At 41.3% G+C, this 13,888-nt stretch overlaps 1 protein-coding gene across 1 annotated transcript in view; it reads right to left on the bottom strand.

The window, feature by feature from the left end:
* Positions 1-409: 409 nt before the first annotated feature.
* The window catches only part of ZNF704 (zinc finger protein 704), a 279,969-nt gene continuing 266,490 nt past the window's right edge, over positions 410-13,888 (bottom strand). Inside the window, exon 10 of the transcript XR_011466752.1 lies at positions 410-4,558. The gene's annotated coding sequence lies outside the window, so the exon portion shown is untranslated. The remainder of the gene's footprint in view (positions 4,559-13,888) is intronic.

Below are 13,888 nucleotides of genomic sequence, written 5' to 3'. Positions count from 1 at the left end.
GCTTTCTTCACAGTCCAACTCTCACATCCATACATTACCACTGGAAAAACCATAGCCTTGACTAGATGGACCTTTGTTGGCAAAGTAATATCTCTGCTTTTGAATATGCTATCTAGGTTGGTCATGACTTTCCTTCCAAGGAGTAAGCGTCTTTTAATTTCATGGCTGCAGTCACCATCTGCAGTGGTTTTGGAACCCCAAAAAATAAAGTCTGACACTGTTTCCACTGTTTCCCCATCTATTTGCCATGAAGTGATGGGACCAGATGCCATGATCTTCGTTTTCTGAATGTTGAGCTTTAAGCCAACTTTTTCACTCTCCTCTTTCACTTTCATCAAGAGGCTTTTTAGTTCCTTTTCACTTTCTGCCATTAGAGTAGTGTCATCTGCATATCTGAAGTTATTGATATTTCTCCCGGCAATCTTGATTCCAGCTTGTGCTTCTTCCAGACCAGCGTTTCTAATGATGTACTCTGCATATAAGTTAAATAAGCAGGGTGACAATATACAGCCTTGACGAACTCCTTTTCCTATTTGGAACCAGTCTGTTGTTCCATGTCCAGTTCTAACTGTTGCTTCCTGACCTGCATATAGGTTTCTCAAGAGGCAGGTCAGGTGGTCTGGTATTCCCATCCCTTTTAGGATTTTCCACAGTTTATTGTGATCCACACAGTCAAAGGCTTTGGCATAGTCAATAAAGCAAAAATAGATGTTTTTCTGGAACTCTCTTTCTTTTTCAATGATCCAGTGGATGTTGGCAATTTGATCTCTGGTTCCTCTGCCTTTTGCCTTCCAGCTTGAACATCTGGAAGTTCATGGTACACGTACTGCTGAAGCCTGGCTTGGAGAATTTTTGAGCGTTATTTTGCTAGCGTGTGAGATGAGTGCAATTTTGCAGTAGTCTGAACATTCTTTGGCATTGCCTTTCTTTGGGGTTGGAATGAAAACTGACCTTTTCCAGTCCTGTGGCTACTGCTGAGTTTTCCAAATTTGCTGGCATATTGAGTGCAGCACTTTCACAACATCATCTATCAGGATTTGAAATAGCTCAACTGGAATTCCATCACCTCCACTAGCTTTGTTTGTAGTGATGCTTTCTAAGGCCCACTTGACTTCACATTCCAGGATGTCTGGCTGTAGGTCAGTGATCACACCATCATGATTATCTGGGTCATGAAGCTCTTTTTTTGTACAGTTCTTCTGTATATTCTTTCCACCTCTTCTTAATATCTTCTGCTTCTGTTAGGTCCATACCATTTCTGTCCTTTATTTAGCCCATCTTTGCATGAAATGTTCCCTTGGGATCTCTAATTTTCTTGAAAAGATCTTTAGTCTTTCCCATTCTGACATTTTCCTCTATTTCTTTGCATTGATCACTGAGGAAGGCTTTCTTTCTCTCCTTGCTATTCTTTGGAACTCTGCATTCAGATGCTTATATCTTTCCTTTTCTCCTTTGCTTTTCGCTTCTCTTCTTTTCACAGCTATTTGTAAGGCCTCCTCAGACAGCCATTTTGTGTTTTTTTTGCATTTTTTTTCCATGGGGGTGGTCTTGATCCCTGTCTCCTGTACAATGTCACGAACCTCATTCCATAGTTCATCAGGCACTCTGTCTATCAGATCTAGTCCCTTAAATCTATTTCCCACTTTCACTGTATAATCATAAGGGATTTGATTTAGGTCATACCTGAATGGTCTAGTGGTTTTCCCCACTTTCTTCAATTTAAATCTGAATCTGGCTATAAGGAGTTCATGATCTGAGCCACAGTCAGCTCCTAGTCTTGTTTTTGCTGACTGTATAGAGTTTCTCCATCTTTGGCTGCAAAGAATATAATCAATCTGATTTCGGTATTGACCATCTGGTGATGTCCATGTCTAGAGTCTTCTCTTGTGTTTTTGGAAGAGAGTGTTTGCTATGACCAGTGCGTTCTCTTGGCAAAACTATATTAGCCTTTGCCCTGCTTCATTCCGTACTCCAAGGCCAAATTTGCCTGTTACTCCAGGTGTTTATTGACTTCCTACTTTTGCATTCCAGTCCCCTATAACCCAAGTAAGATGGTAGGTGTTGCAAGAGGGCATCAGAGGGCAGACACACTGAAACCATAATCACAGAAAACTAGCCAATCTGATCACACGGGCCACAGCCATGTCTAACTCAATGAAACTAAGCCATGCCATGTGGGGCCACCCCAGACAGGAGGGTCATGGTGGAGAGGTCTGACAGAATGTGGTCCGCTGGAAAAGGGAATGGGGTTTTTGAGAACCCCATGAACAGTGTGAAAAGGCAAAATGATAGGATACTGAAAGATGAACTCCCAAGGTCGGTAGTGCCCAATATGCTACTGGAGATCAGTGGAGAAATAACTCCAGAAAGAATGAAGAGATGAGCCAAAGCAAAAATAATACTCAGTTGTGGATGTGACTGGTGATAGAAGCAAGGTCTGATGCTGTAAAGAGCAATATTGCATAGGAACCTGGAATGTTAGGTCCATGAATCAAGGCAAATTGGAAGTGGTCAAACAAGAGATGGCAAGAGTGAACGTCGACATTCTAGGAATCAGCAAACTAAAATGGACTGGAATGGGTGAATTTAACTCAGATGACCATTATATCTACTACTGCAGGCAGGGATCCCTTAGAAGAAATGGAGTAGCCATCGTGGTCAACAATAGAGTCCGAAATGCAGTACTTGGACGCAATTTCAAAAACAACAGAATGATCTCTGTTCGTTTCCAAGGCAAATCATTCAATATCACAGTAATCCAAGCCTATGCCCCAACCAATAACGCTGAAGAAGCTGAAGTTGAATGGTTCTATGAAGACCTACAAGACCTTTTAGAACTAACACCCAAAAGGAGTCCAAGTGGGACACTTTGGAGAGTGAAGCAGACGCTGTTAGCAGTTATACCAGGACGTCATACAGACACAAAGTGGCAGTTCCAGGCAAGCTGAGATGAGCGGTCACCTTAGTACTGGAGGCATTTCCTGAAGGTTTGTGGACAACAGGAGGGAAAAACAGGGCAAGTGACAGCTTGAACTCGACTATCACTCACTTATGGTCTTCTGGAAAGCTCCTCAGTGTCCCTACTCTAGGAGCTTCCTGGTTTCCTCAGACTGCACCCTGTTGTTCATGGCTCAGGTTTGGGTAGGAGGAGGGATAGATGTGAAGGGTCCTGTTTCCTGCAATGTCCATTAGGGTAACCATTGGTCACATTTGGAAATTTAAATTTAAACTAACTAAATAAAAAGATTCAGTTCCCTGGTAATGTCACCACCTTTCAAGAATTCACAGGCTAACATGGCTAGTGGCTATCATGTTGGCTGGCATAGATGTAGAGCATTTTCATTATCTCAGAAAGTCCTGTTGGACAGCATTATTTTTTCCTCTAATCTCCCCACTTCCATTTCTAGTCCCGGGTCCTTTATTATTTCCTCCTTCCATACACACACACACACACACACACACACACAAGTTCAACTGTGCAGATAACATCTGTTTATTATGTGGCCTTCCCAGATGGTGCTAGTGGTAAAGAACCTGTCTGCCAATGCAGGATAGGTGCCTGCATAAGAGACTCGGGTTTGATCCCTAGGTCGGGGAGATTCCCTGGAGAGGAGGGCAGAGCAACCCACTCCAGTGTTCTTGTCTGGGAAATTCCATGGACAGAAGAGCCTGGTGGGCTACACTCCATAAGGTCACAAAGAGTCAGACACAATCAAAACAACTTAGCATGCACATTATGTAGACAAATTGGCTACTCAGTCTTGCCCAAAGGGTCTCTTCTTTCTACTAAAAAGAACTATCAATGTTCCCCAAGGTGTTTTCCTCAAAACTAAAGATCCCTCTAGCTAGAGATGAATGATCCCTCTCTGCCAGAAGGCAGAAATATCTACAGTTGGTTCTGGTTTCTTTAAAGTTATGACACTGATTTTCGAACGTGACATTTGGAAGCATTTTTATTACTTTATCATTGTATGGTGAAGAAAGAAGTAGAAGAAGTTCTAAATCAAATACTTTGTTTATTTGGCTATAAAAAGTAAAGAGAAGAAAATGAAAAAGAATTACAGCTCAGCCTTCGGCACAACGTCAACTTTTAAATAGAAGACATTTGACTTGTACTGGGGAAAAGTCTGTACTATGTTAAATAATCTTGCCAGATGGCCGTCCAAACAAATAAAGTGAAGCCAAACAGGCCAGATTTACAGTTTCAGTGCAGTCAAAAATAACTTTTCTATTATTGCTGTTCAGTCACTAAGTCACGTCCAAGTCTTTGCGACCCCATGGACCGCAACTTCAACATCTCCTGGAGCTTGCTTAAACTCATGTCCATTGTGTTGGTGATGCCATCCAACCGTCTCATCCTTTGTCATTCCCTTCTCCTCCTGCCCTCAATTTTTCCCAGCCTTAGGGTCTTTCCAGTGAGTCAGCTCTTTGCATCAGGTGGCCAAAGTATTGGAGCTTCAGCTTCAGCATCAGTTCTTCCGATGAATATTCTGGATTGATTTTCTTTAGGATTGACTGGTTGGATCTCCTTGCTGTCCAAGGGACTCTCAAAAGTTTTCTATTATTAAAAGTAAATAATTTCATGTTAAGGTGTTGCGGTTTACATAACAATTTGGGGTTGTGAGACATGCTAGAAAATAGCTATATTGCACAAAATGGCAAACATATGCCCAAGAAAGAGGCTATTCCCTTTGTCTAGGCAATTCCAAGGGTGCAAGCTTATAATCCAGTTTTTCCAAATGATTATCAGATTGTTAAACTTTTAGGGTTTAAGCTTCTGTTCAGAAACATTTGTTGCTTGTATCTTCTCAGAAAACCACCTTCCTTTCATTGCTATCCCCTCAAAAAACTTAAAATAGAACAGTCTTTTGGACTCTCTGAGAGGGCGAGGGTGGGATGATTTGGGAGAATGGCAATGAAACATGTATATCATATATGAAACGAATCGCCAGTCCAGGTTCGATGCCGGATACAGGATGCTTGGGGCTGGTGCACTGGGATGACCCAGAGGGATGGTATGGGGAGGGAGGTGGGTGGGGGGTTCAGGATGGGAAACATGTGTATACCCGTGGCGGATTCATGTTGATGTATGGCAAAACCAATACAATATTGTAAAGTAATTAACCTCCAATTAAAATAAAAAAATTTATAAAAAAAATTAAAATAAACAAATTTATTAAAAAAAACGGAGATGCTGCTCTTCATTTTTTTTTTTTTTTGTAACTCATTGTTTTGAGAGAAGATCTGACTCCATGTGACTGAAGTAGCCTTGCAGTTTTATTCTGTTTATTCATTTAATAAACTTTCAAGTGCATTTTGATGGCTCTTCCTCCCAAGTTTGTTTGGAATTTAGGCTTCCATTTCTGCCTTTGGTAGGCTATATAGACAGAGGCTATGACATTATGTACAAGGAAAGGGATGTGCCCAAGTCACTACTGGAAATTTGGATCAACCACCAGCTGAATGTGATAAACTAAGGTGCATGAGTTTGGAAAATAATACATAAGAAAAGATGATCAATATTGAGTACAGTAAATCTACATACAAACCTTGAAGTTGCAAAGATGTGAACTTTCAAAGATGTGAACGTGTGTTCTCATGTCCAATCACATAGGTAAATTCACTGTTCTGGCACACATTGTCACACCCATGCATCCTCTACAAGTGGTTGTGCTTTTGTGCACTTTATGATACAGTACTGTATAGAGTACAGTAGTCCAGGGTCTTTATTTCAAGCCCAGGATGTCCAGTGAAAGTGAAGTTGTTCAGTTGTGTCTGACCCTTAGCGACCCCATGGACTACAGCCCACCAGGCTCCTCCATCCATGGGATTTTCCAGGCAAGAGTACTGGAGTGGGGTGCCATCACCTTCTCCCAGGAAGTCCAGAAGCAAGTGCAAAAACAGTGGTGATTTAGCCAGTAGTGCTAAGAAGGGCCAGCTGTTGTTCTGGACTACTGTCCATTTCAAGGTACTGTTCTGTAAGATTAGAAATCTTTTCTTTATATCTTGTGCTTGTTTTTATGCATTATTTGTGTGAAAAGTATTATATGGTACTATATAACTGATTTGGCTTCTCTGGTGGCTCAGCAGTTAAGAATCCACCTGCAATGCAGGAGCCACAGGAGACCTGGGTTTGATCCCTAGGTTGGGAAGATCCCCTGGAGGAGGGCATGACAACCCACTCCAGTATTCTTGCCTGGAGAATCCCATGGACAGAGGAACCTGGCAGGTTACAGTCCATGAGGTCTCAAAGAGTTGAACACAACTGAAACGACTTAGCATCCACATATAACTGATTGTGTTAGTTGGGTACCTAGACTAACTTTGTTGGATTTGAAAAATTGGGCTTATGAACGCTCGGTTGGAAGAGATCATGTTTGTATGTAGGCGTTTTACTGTACAAACACTCTGGGTACCTAAGATTTAGTTCCTGTTTCCTACTTGGATCTCCTTCCTTTGTATTCATTCATTCATGACCCATTGTATGCTATGTACTAGAGAAGCAGCAAGTAAGATCAGCATACTCCCTGCCTTTACAGAGCTCTCGGGCTGTGACTGAGAGAAACCTCACCTCTGGCAGGGGCGGAAGGCTTCTCTGAGGAGGAGGTGAGGAATTAGCCAGATGAGGGGGTGGGGGTGGACGTGAGGGCAGGGAAAAGGACAGTAAAATGCAGAGAGAGCTCTCTAGGCAGAAGGAAAAACAAGGACTAACGCCAGAAGGGAGACAGGATGTGTGTGTAAGGGGCTGGAGGGTCAGCAGGTGTCATGGGGCGGGTGCCTTTGAACATAGCTGAAGTGGGCAGGGACTCATATATGCCAGCCTGGGCCGGATCCAGGTGGAACTAGTGGTAAAGAACCCATCTGCCAATGCAGAAGATATAAGAGACTAAGGATCGATCCCTGGGTTGGGAAGATCCCCTGCAGGAGACCATGGCAACCCACTCCAGTATTCTTGCCTGGAGAATCCCAGGGACAGAGGGGCCTGGAAGGCTATAGTCCATAGGGTTGCAAAGAGTCAGTCACAACTGAAGGGACTTAGCATACACTCACAGGTAGGATCTGGAGTTGTATCCTAAGAGCAAAGGAAATTTGCCAAAGTACACAAAATAGGAGTTACACATCAGATTTCTGTTTTTAAGATCTCAGTGGCTTCTGTGAGGAGAGTGCTTTGAAAGGATGCAAAAGTGGCCGAGGGAGATCTGAGGAAGTACAGGTCATAGATGATGAGGGCTTCCACCTCGGTAAGCAGAGGAAACAAAATTGAGTACATTTAAGAGATATTTGAGGAGGGCATGGCTACCCACCCCAATATTCTTGCCTGGAGAATCCCATGGACAGAGGAGCCTGGCAGGCTACAGCTGATGGAGTCACAAAGAGTTGAACACGACTGAAGCAACTTAGCACGCACGCATGAGATATATAGGAGGTAAAATCCAATGGACTTGGTAAAATCCAATAGATTTGTGATGAGAAGAAAAGGAGAAGGTGGGGTCAAAGATGACACTGGGCTGGGAGAAGTATAGGATGCTATAAGGTAAAAATTAACTGGGGAAGGGAAGGAGGAATTCCAAAGAGGCAGAAAGGACAGTGAGGAGCAAAGCTCGGGCCTGGTCTCACCAGAGGTCCTGCAGGAGCAGGAGGTGTGAGCAGTGCCAGTACATTTAGGGTGGGCCTGAATACAGTCAAGTGGGTCTGTGCCCTGATCTCCAGTGGATGCTGCAGACAGTGGCCATCTTGGCACCAGAGAGTCCATGCAAGCGAGATGGTATGGCAAAGCCCTCCAGGAGGGAGGGCGAAGCGTTGAGACAGACCAGGAGGCTGAAAGAGTCCTAGAGGGAGTAACATGGGACATTATCAGAAGTTAACCATGGACTGTGCCAGCTAGAGACCATAGCAGAGTCACGATGGATGATGAGTCAAGAGCGGATGATGGTCAAAAAGAATGAAATAATGCCATTTGGAAGCTACATGGATGGAGCTAGAGATGATCATACTCAGCAAAGTAAGTCAGAAAGAGAAAGACAAATATCATATGATATCACTTATACATGGAGTCTAAAATACAACACAAATCAACATATCTATAAAACAAAAATAGACTCACGGACATAGAACATAGAACAGACTTGTGGTTGCCGAGGGCTGGTGGGATGGGGTGGGAAGGACTGGGAGTTTGGGATTAGCAGAGGCAAACTGTTAAATATAGGGTGGATAAACAACAAGGTCTTACTGTATAGCACAGGAAACTATATTCAATATCTTATAACTAAATGAAAAAGAATATCTGTATTAAAAAAAGAATGGATGATGGGATGGTAGAGAGAGGAATCCAAAGACCAGGTGGAATTAAGTTCACCTTAGATGGAAACACATGACTTTCTGGGACCAAAGACTGTTCCATGTTACTATCTCCATGCCCACTTGCATGCTCAGTCGCTCTGTCCTGTCTTATTCTTTTGAGACCCCATGGACTGTAGCCCTCCAGGCTTTGCTATCCTTGGGATTATCCCAGCAAGAAGACTGCAGTGGATTGCCATTTTCTCCTCCCGGGGATCTTCCTGACCCAGGGATAGAACCTGCGCCCCCTGCATTGGCAGGTGGATTCTTTACCACTGAGCCACATGGGAAGCCCTAGTTCTATGCTTGATCAGGTGTAAATGCCCAGAGAAAAAGGAGGCAGGGATAACTTGGGTTAACTGAGTTTAATCAGGAAAAAAAGAGCCTTGAGACGATCCATAATTTTATAACAATTCAGTAACTAATGGTAATCAATTCTGGAAAATGGCTGAGTTAATTGTAAATGAGATTGAGACAATTAGCTAGCTATTGGGAAGAAAAAATACATTTTAAACTTTACCTATATCAAAATACTCTAGATAGAAAAAAAAAAAATGCCGTAAGTAAAACCTGAAAGAAAATATAAGGGAGTATTTCCTGATACTTAAATGTTAGGGGCTCATCTAAGCTATAAGTAAGATGTGAAATTAAAAAAAAAATTGGCAGATAATGATAAAAAGATTTTAAAATTTGCATGCAAAAATGTCTGATGACTGCGTTTAAAATGTACATAAATTGGGTACTACTTAGCCATAAAAAATGAAATATTGCCATTTTTAGCAATGTGGATGGGCCTAGAGAACATTATGCTTAGTGAAATAAGTCAGACAGAGAAAGACATACTATAATTACTTATATGTGGAATCTAAAAAATAATACAAATGAATGCATATGCAAAAGAGAAACATATATGCAAAATCAGAAAATAAATTTGTGGTTATCAAAGGGAAGAAGGAAGTAGGGAGGGACAAAATTAGGTGTATGGGATTAACTTTGCTGGAGAGCTCTTTACCATCTGAGCCACCAGGGAAGCCCATATAGAAAACAGATGAGATTAATTCTTTGTCAGTTGCTTCATTTGCTATTATTTTCTCCCATTCTGAAGGCTGTCTTTTCACCTGGCTTATAGTTTCCTTTGTTGTGCAGAAGATTTTAATTTTAATTAGGTCCCATTTGTTTATTTTTGCTTTTATTTCCAATATTCTGGGAGGTGGGTCATAGAGGATCCTGCTGTGATTTATGTCAGAGAGTGTTTTGCCTATGTTTTCCTCTAGGAGTTTTATAGTTTCTGGTCTTACGTTTAGATCTTTAATCCATTTTGAGTTTATTTTTGTGTATGGTGTTAGAAAGTGTTCTAGTTTCATTCTTTTACAAGTGGTTGACTTCAGTTCAGTTCGCTCAGTTGTGTCCGACTCTTTGTGACCCCATGAATCACAGCAAGCCAGGCCTCCCTGTCCATCACAAACTCCTGGAGTTCACTCAGACTCATGTCCATTGAGTCAGTGATGCCATCCAGCCATCTCATCCTCTGTCGTCCCCTCCTCCTCCTGCCCCCGATCCCTCCCAGCATCAGAGTCTTTTCCAATGAGTCAACTCTTCGCATGAGGTGGCCAAAGTACTGGAGTTTCAGCTTTAGCATCATTCCTTCCAAAGAAATCCCAGGGCTGATCTCCTTCAGAATGGACTGGTTGGATCTCCTTGCAGTCCAAGGGACTCTCAAGAGTCTTCTCCAACACCACAGTTCAAAAGCATCAGTTCTTTGGCACTCAGCCTTCTTCACAGTCCAACTCTCACATCCATACATGACCACAGGAAAAACCATAGCCTTGACTAGACGGACCTTTGTTGGTGAAGTGATGTCTCTGCTTTTGAATATGCTATCTAGGTTGGACATAACTTTCCTTCCAAGGAGTAATAGTTTTCCCAAAAATATACAAGCAACTCCTGCAGCTCAATTCCAGAAAAATAAACGACCCAATCAAAAAACGGGCCAAAGAACTAAACAGTCATTTCTCCAAAGAAGACATACAGATGGCTAACAAACACATGAAAAGGTGCTCAACATCACTCATTATCAGAGAAATGCAAATCCAAACCACAATGAGGTACCATTTCATGCCAGTCAGAATGGCTGCTATCCAAAAGTCTACAAGCAATAAATGCTGGAGAGGGTGTGGAGAAAAGGGAACCCTCTTACACTGTTGGTGGGAATGCAAACTAGTACAGCCACTATGGAGAACAGTGTGGAGATTCCTTAAAAAATTGGAAATAGAACTGCCTTATGACCCAGCAATCCCACTGCTGGGCATACACACTGAAGAAACCAGAATTGAAAGAGACATGTGTGCCCTGATGCTCATCGCAGCACTGTTTATAATAGCCAGGACATGGAAGCAACCTAGATGTCCATCAGCAGATGAATGGATAAGAAAGCTGTGGTACATATACAAAATGGAATATTACTCAGCCATTAAAAAGAATATATTTGAATCAGTTCTAATGAGGTGGATGAAACTGGAGCCTATTATACAGAGTGAAGTAAGCCAGAAAGAAAAACACTAATACAGTATACTAACGCATATATATGGAATTTAGAAAGATGGTAACGATAACCCTGTATGCGAGACAGCAAAAGAGACACTGATGTATAGAACAGTCTTTTGGACTCTGTGGGAGAGGGAGAGGGTGGGATGATTTGGGGGAATGGCATTGAAACATGTAAAATATCATATAAGAAACGAATCGCCAGTCCAGATTTGATACACGATGCTTGGGGCTGGTGCACTGGGATGATCCGGAGGGATGGTACGGGGAGGGAGGTGGGAGAGGGGATCAGGATGGGGAACATGTGTACGCCTGTGGCAGATTCATGCTGATGTGTGGCAGAACCAATACAGTATTGTAAAGTAATTAGCCTCCAGTTAAAATGAATAAATTTAAATTAAAAAAAAAAAGAAAACAGATGAGCAAAAGGATGTACTCTATATCACAGGGAATTGTATCCATTATCTTATAACAACCTATAACGGAATACAATCTGCAAAACTACTGAATCTCTACGCTGTACGTTTGAAATTAACACAATATTGTAAATCAACTATAGCTCAATCAAAAAATGCACATAAATTGAGATAATTATTATAGCAAATAAGGCAGAAATTTAAAGCCTAACAATCTACAGAATACCTACTAATACATAAGGGTAAGGTTTCAAATGGTAAATAGGCAAAGGACGTGAATTGACATGTTATCAATAGAAATTATACATGGTTGACCTAGAAAAATGTTTAATACCATCAGTTAATATTCAAGAAATATAATTTATTTCTTTAAATTTTATTTTTTCAATTAAAAAAATTTTTTTTTGGCCATCCTGTGTGGCATGTGGAATCTTAGTTCCCCAATCTGGGATGGAACCTCTTCTCCTGTAGTGGAATCATGGAGTCTTAACAACTGGATCATCAGGGAAGTCCAAGAAATATAATTTAAAAGAAGAATGATGTGCCTTTTAATATATATCAACTTAGGAATGATTTTAAAAATGATAACACTCATCTCAGTTGAGCATACAGGAAAACATCCATTTTGCTGATGGGAGAGAAAATTGAGCCAGATCATTTGGAGAGTAATTTGGCAATCTGGATTAAGGGTTTTAAAGAGTTTAAAATTGGAAATAACCTATGTTTTCCAAATAGGGGACTATTTTAAGAAATCAGTATATATCTGCATACTGTACTATTACCCAGCCATTAAGATAGCTACAGGCATTTGAAAATATTTAATGACATGAGAAAAATGCATATGCTATAACATTAAGTGGTTAAGAGCAATGTACTGAATTATATAAACAGTGTGATCACAACTATGCAAATAAAAATGCACAGAAATAGTTTGAAAAAAAAAAGGCAGCAATGTACCCAGGCTTATTTTTGAGTGTTGTAGTTATCAGTGATTTTATTTTCTTTCTACTTTTTTGCACTTGTATTGTGTGGAAGAATTCTAAATTGGAAAAAATTAGAAAATAATCTTTGTTAGAAGTAAATATATACTCCTAGCTTTTATGTAACTTAACTAATGGCTCCTTGTTCTAATAGTTTCCAGATGATTTTGCTGACTAATGCATTTGTCTCAGGGTATTTAAGTGATGACACTATTGATGACTCATAAACTTTTATGGCCCTCAATCTATGTCAGGCAAAATTTAAAATAATTTTCACTTATTAACTCATTTAGAATTCACATTACTCATATGAGGTAGGTCATATTAATACCACATTTTATGGTGCAGGAAATTGAAGCACAGAGAGGTTAACTAATCTTCCGAAGGTCACATTGCTAGTAAATGGTGGAGCTGAAGTTTGAACTCAGGTAGTGTCACTTCAGTGGTCCTACCCTCTGAACTCCTCCCAGAGAATAAATAACCTTGTCTTTCAGAAAGCTAGCCAACAATAAAGGCTTATGAAAACAAGTTAGCATCAGATAACATTGTTGCTGCTGTTCAGTCACTTAACCGTTGGGTCTGACTCTTTGTGACCCCATGGAGTGCAGCACGCCAGACTTCCCTGTCCTTCACTATATCCCAGAGTTTGCTCAGACTCATGTCCGTTGAGTTGATGATGCCCTCCAACCATCTCATCCTCTGCCGCCCCCTTCTCCTCCTGCCCTCAGTCTTTCCCAGCATCAGGTCGGCTCTTCTCATCAGGTGGCCAGAGGATTGGAGCTTCAGCTTCAGGATCAGTCTTTCCAATGAATATTCAGAGTTGATTTCTTTTAGGATTGACTGGTTGGATCTCCTTGCAGTCCAAGGGACTCTCAAGAATCTCCTCCAGTACCACATTTCAAAAGCATCAATTCTTTGGTGCTCAGCGTTCTTTAAGGTCCAACTCTCACATCCAAACAACATTAATAAATATAAAAGGACATTCTTGGGTCATGAATCTTATCCATGAAATAAGAGAGTTAAACTAGATGATCTTTAATATCCCTCAGATGTAAATTCTGTAATTATATTTATTAGCAATAAAAACAGACTTTCATTTACTATACTAGGCATGACAGCTATTTTCTCCCTCCCCATCACAGTCTTGCCAACCACACACTTTTTAAGTAGAGAGCCTCCCATGTGAACCCTGATGCCACTGAGCCCAGCTGATTGGAGCAAGGAAAGATATTTCGCCCAAGCCTGGCCAATGATTTCTGAGTTTAGGATTGGTGATACAAAATTCTAGCACACTTTTGACCACATGTGCAGTGAATTCAACGTTGGTCTCTTGTGGCCATTTTTCATCTTCTGCCCATTTTTCATCTTGTGCTAGAGAAGCAAAGATGGCAGCTATGTAGAGAGAGAAGAAAAGAAAACTACAGAGATGAGTCCTGATTCTGCCACCTCATGGAGGTGAGGGGACAGGACTGGGAAGGTGGGGAGTGTGGCTTTCTTGCTTCCTAATGGCTTTCTCAATCTTGGTTCTAGGACTCCATGATGTCTGGCAACTCTGTGTGACCTTGGATCCTTGAGAGACCCTGTGTCCTCTCAATAACCCCCCACTTGTGT

The sequence above is a fragment of the Bos mutus genome, chromosome 14 (assembly GCF_027580195.1).
Source record: "Bos mutus isolate GX-2022 chromosome 14, NWIPB_WYAK_1.1, whole genome shotgun sequence".
NCBI classification, from domain to species: Eukaryota; Metazoa; Chordata; class Mammalia; order Artiodactyla; family Bovidae; genus Bos; species Bos mutus.
Note: the sequence above shows the minus strand (reverse complement) of the source record. Positions and strands in the feature narration are given on the sequence as shown.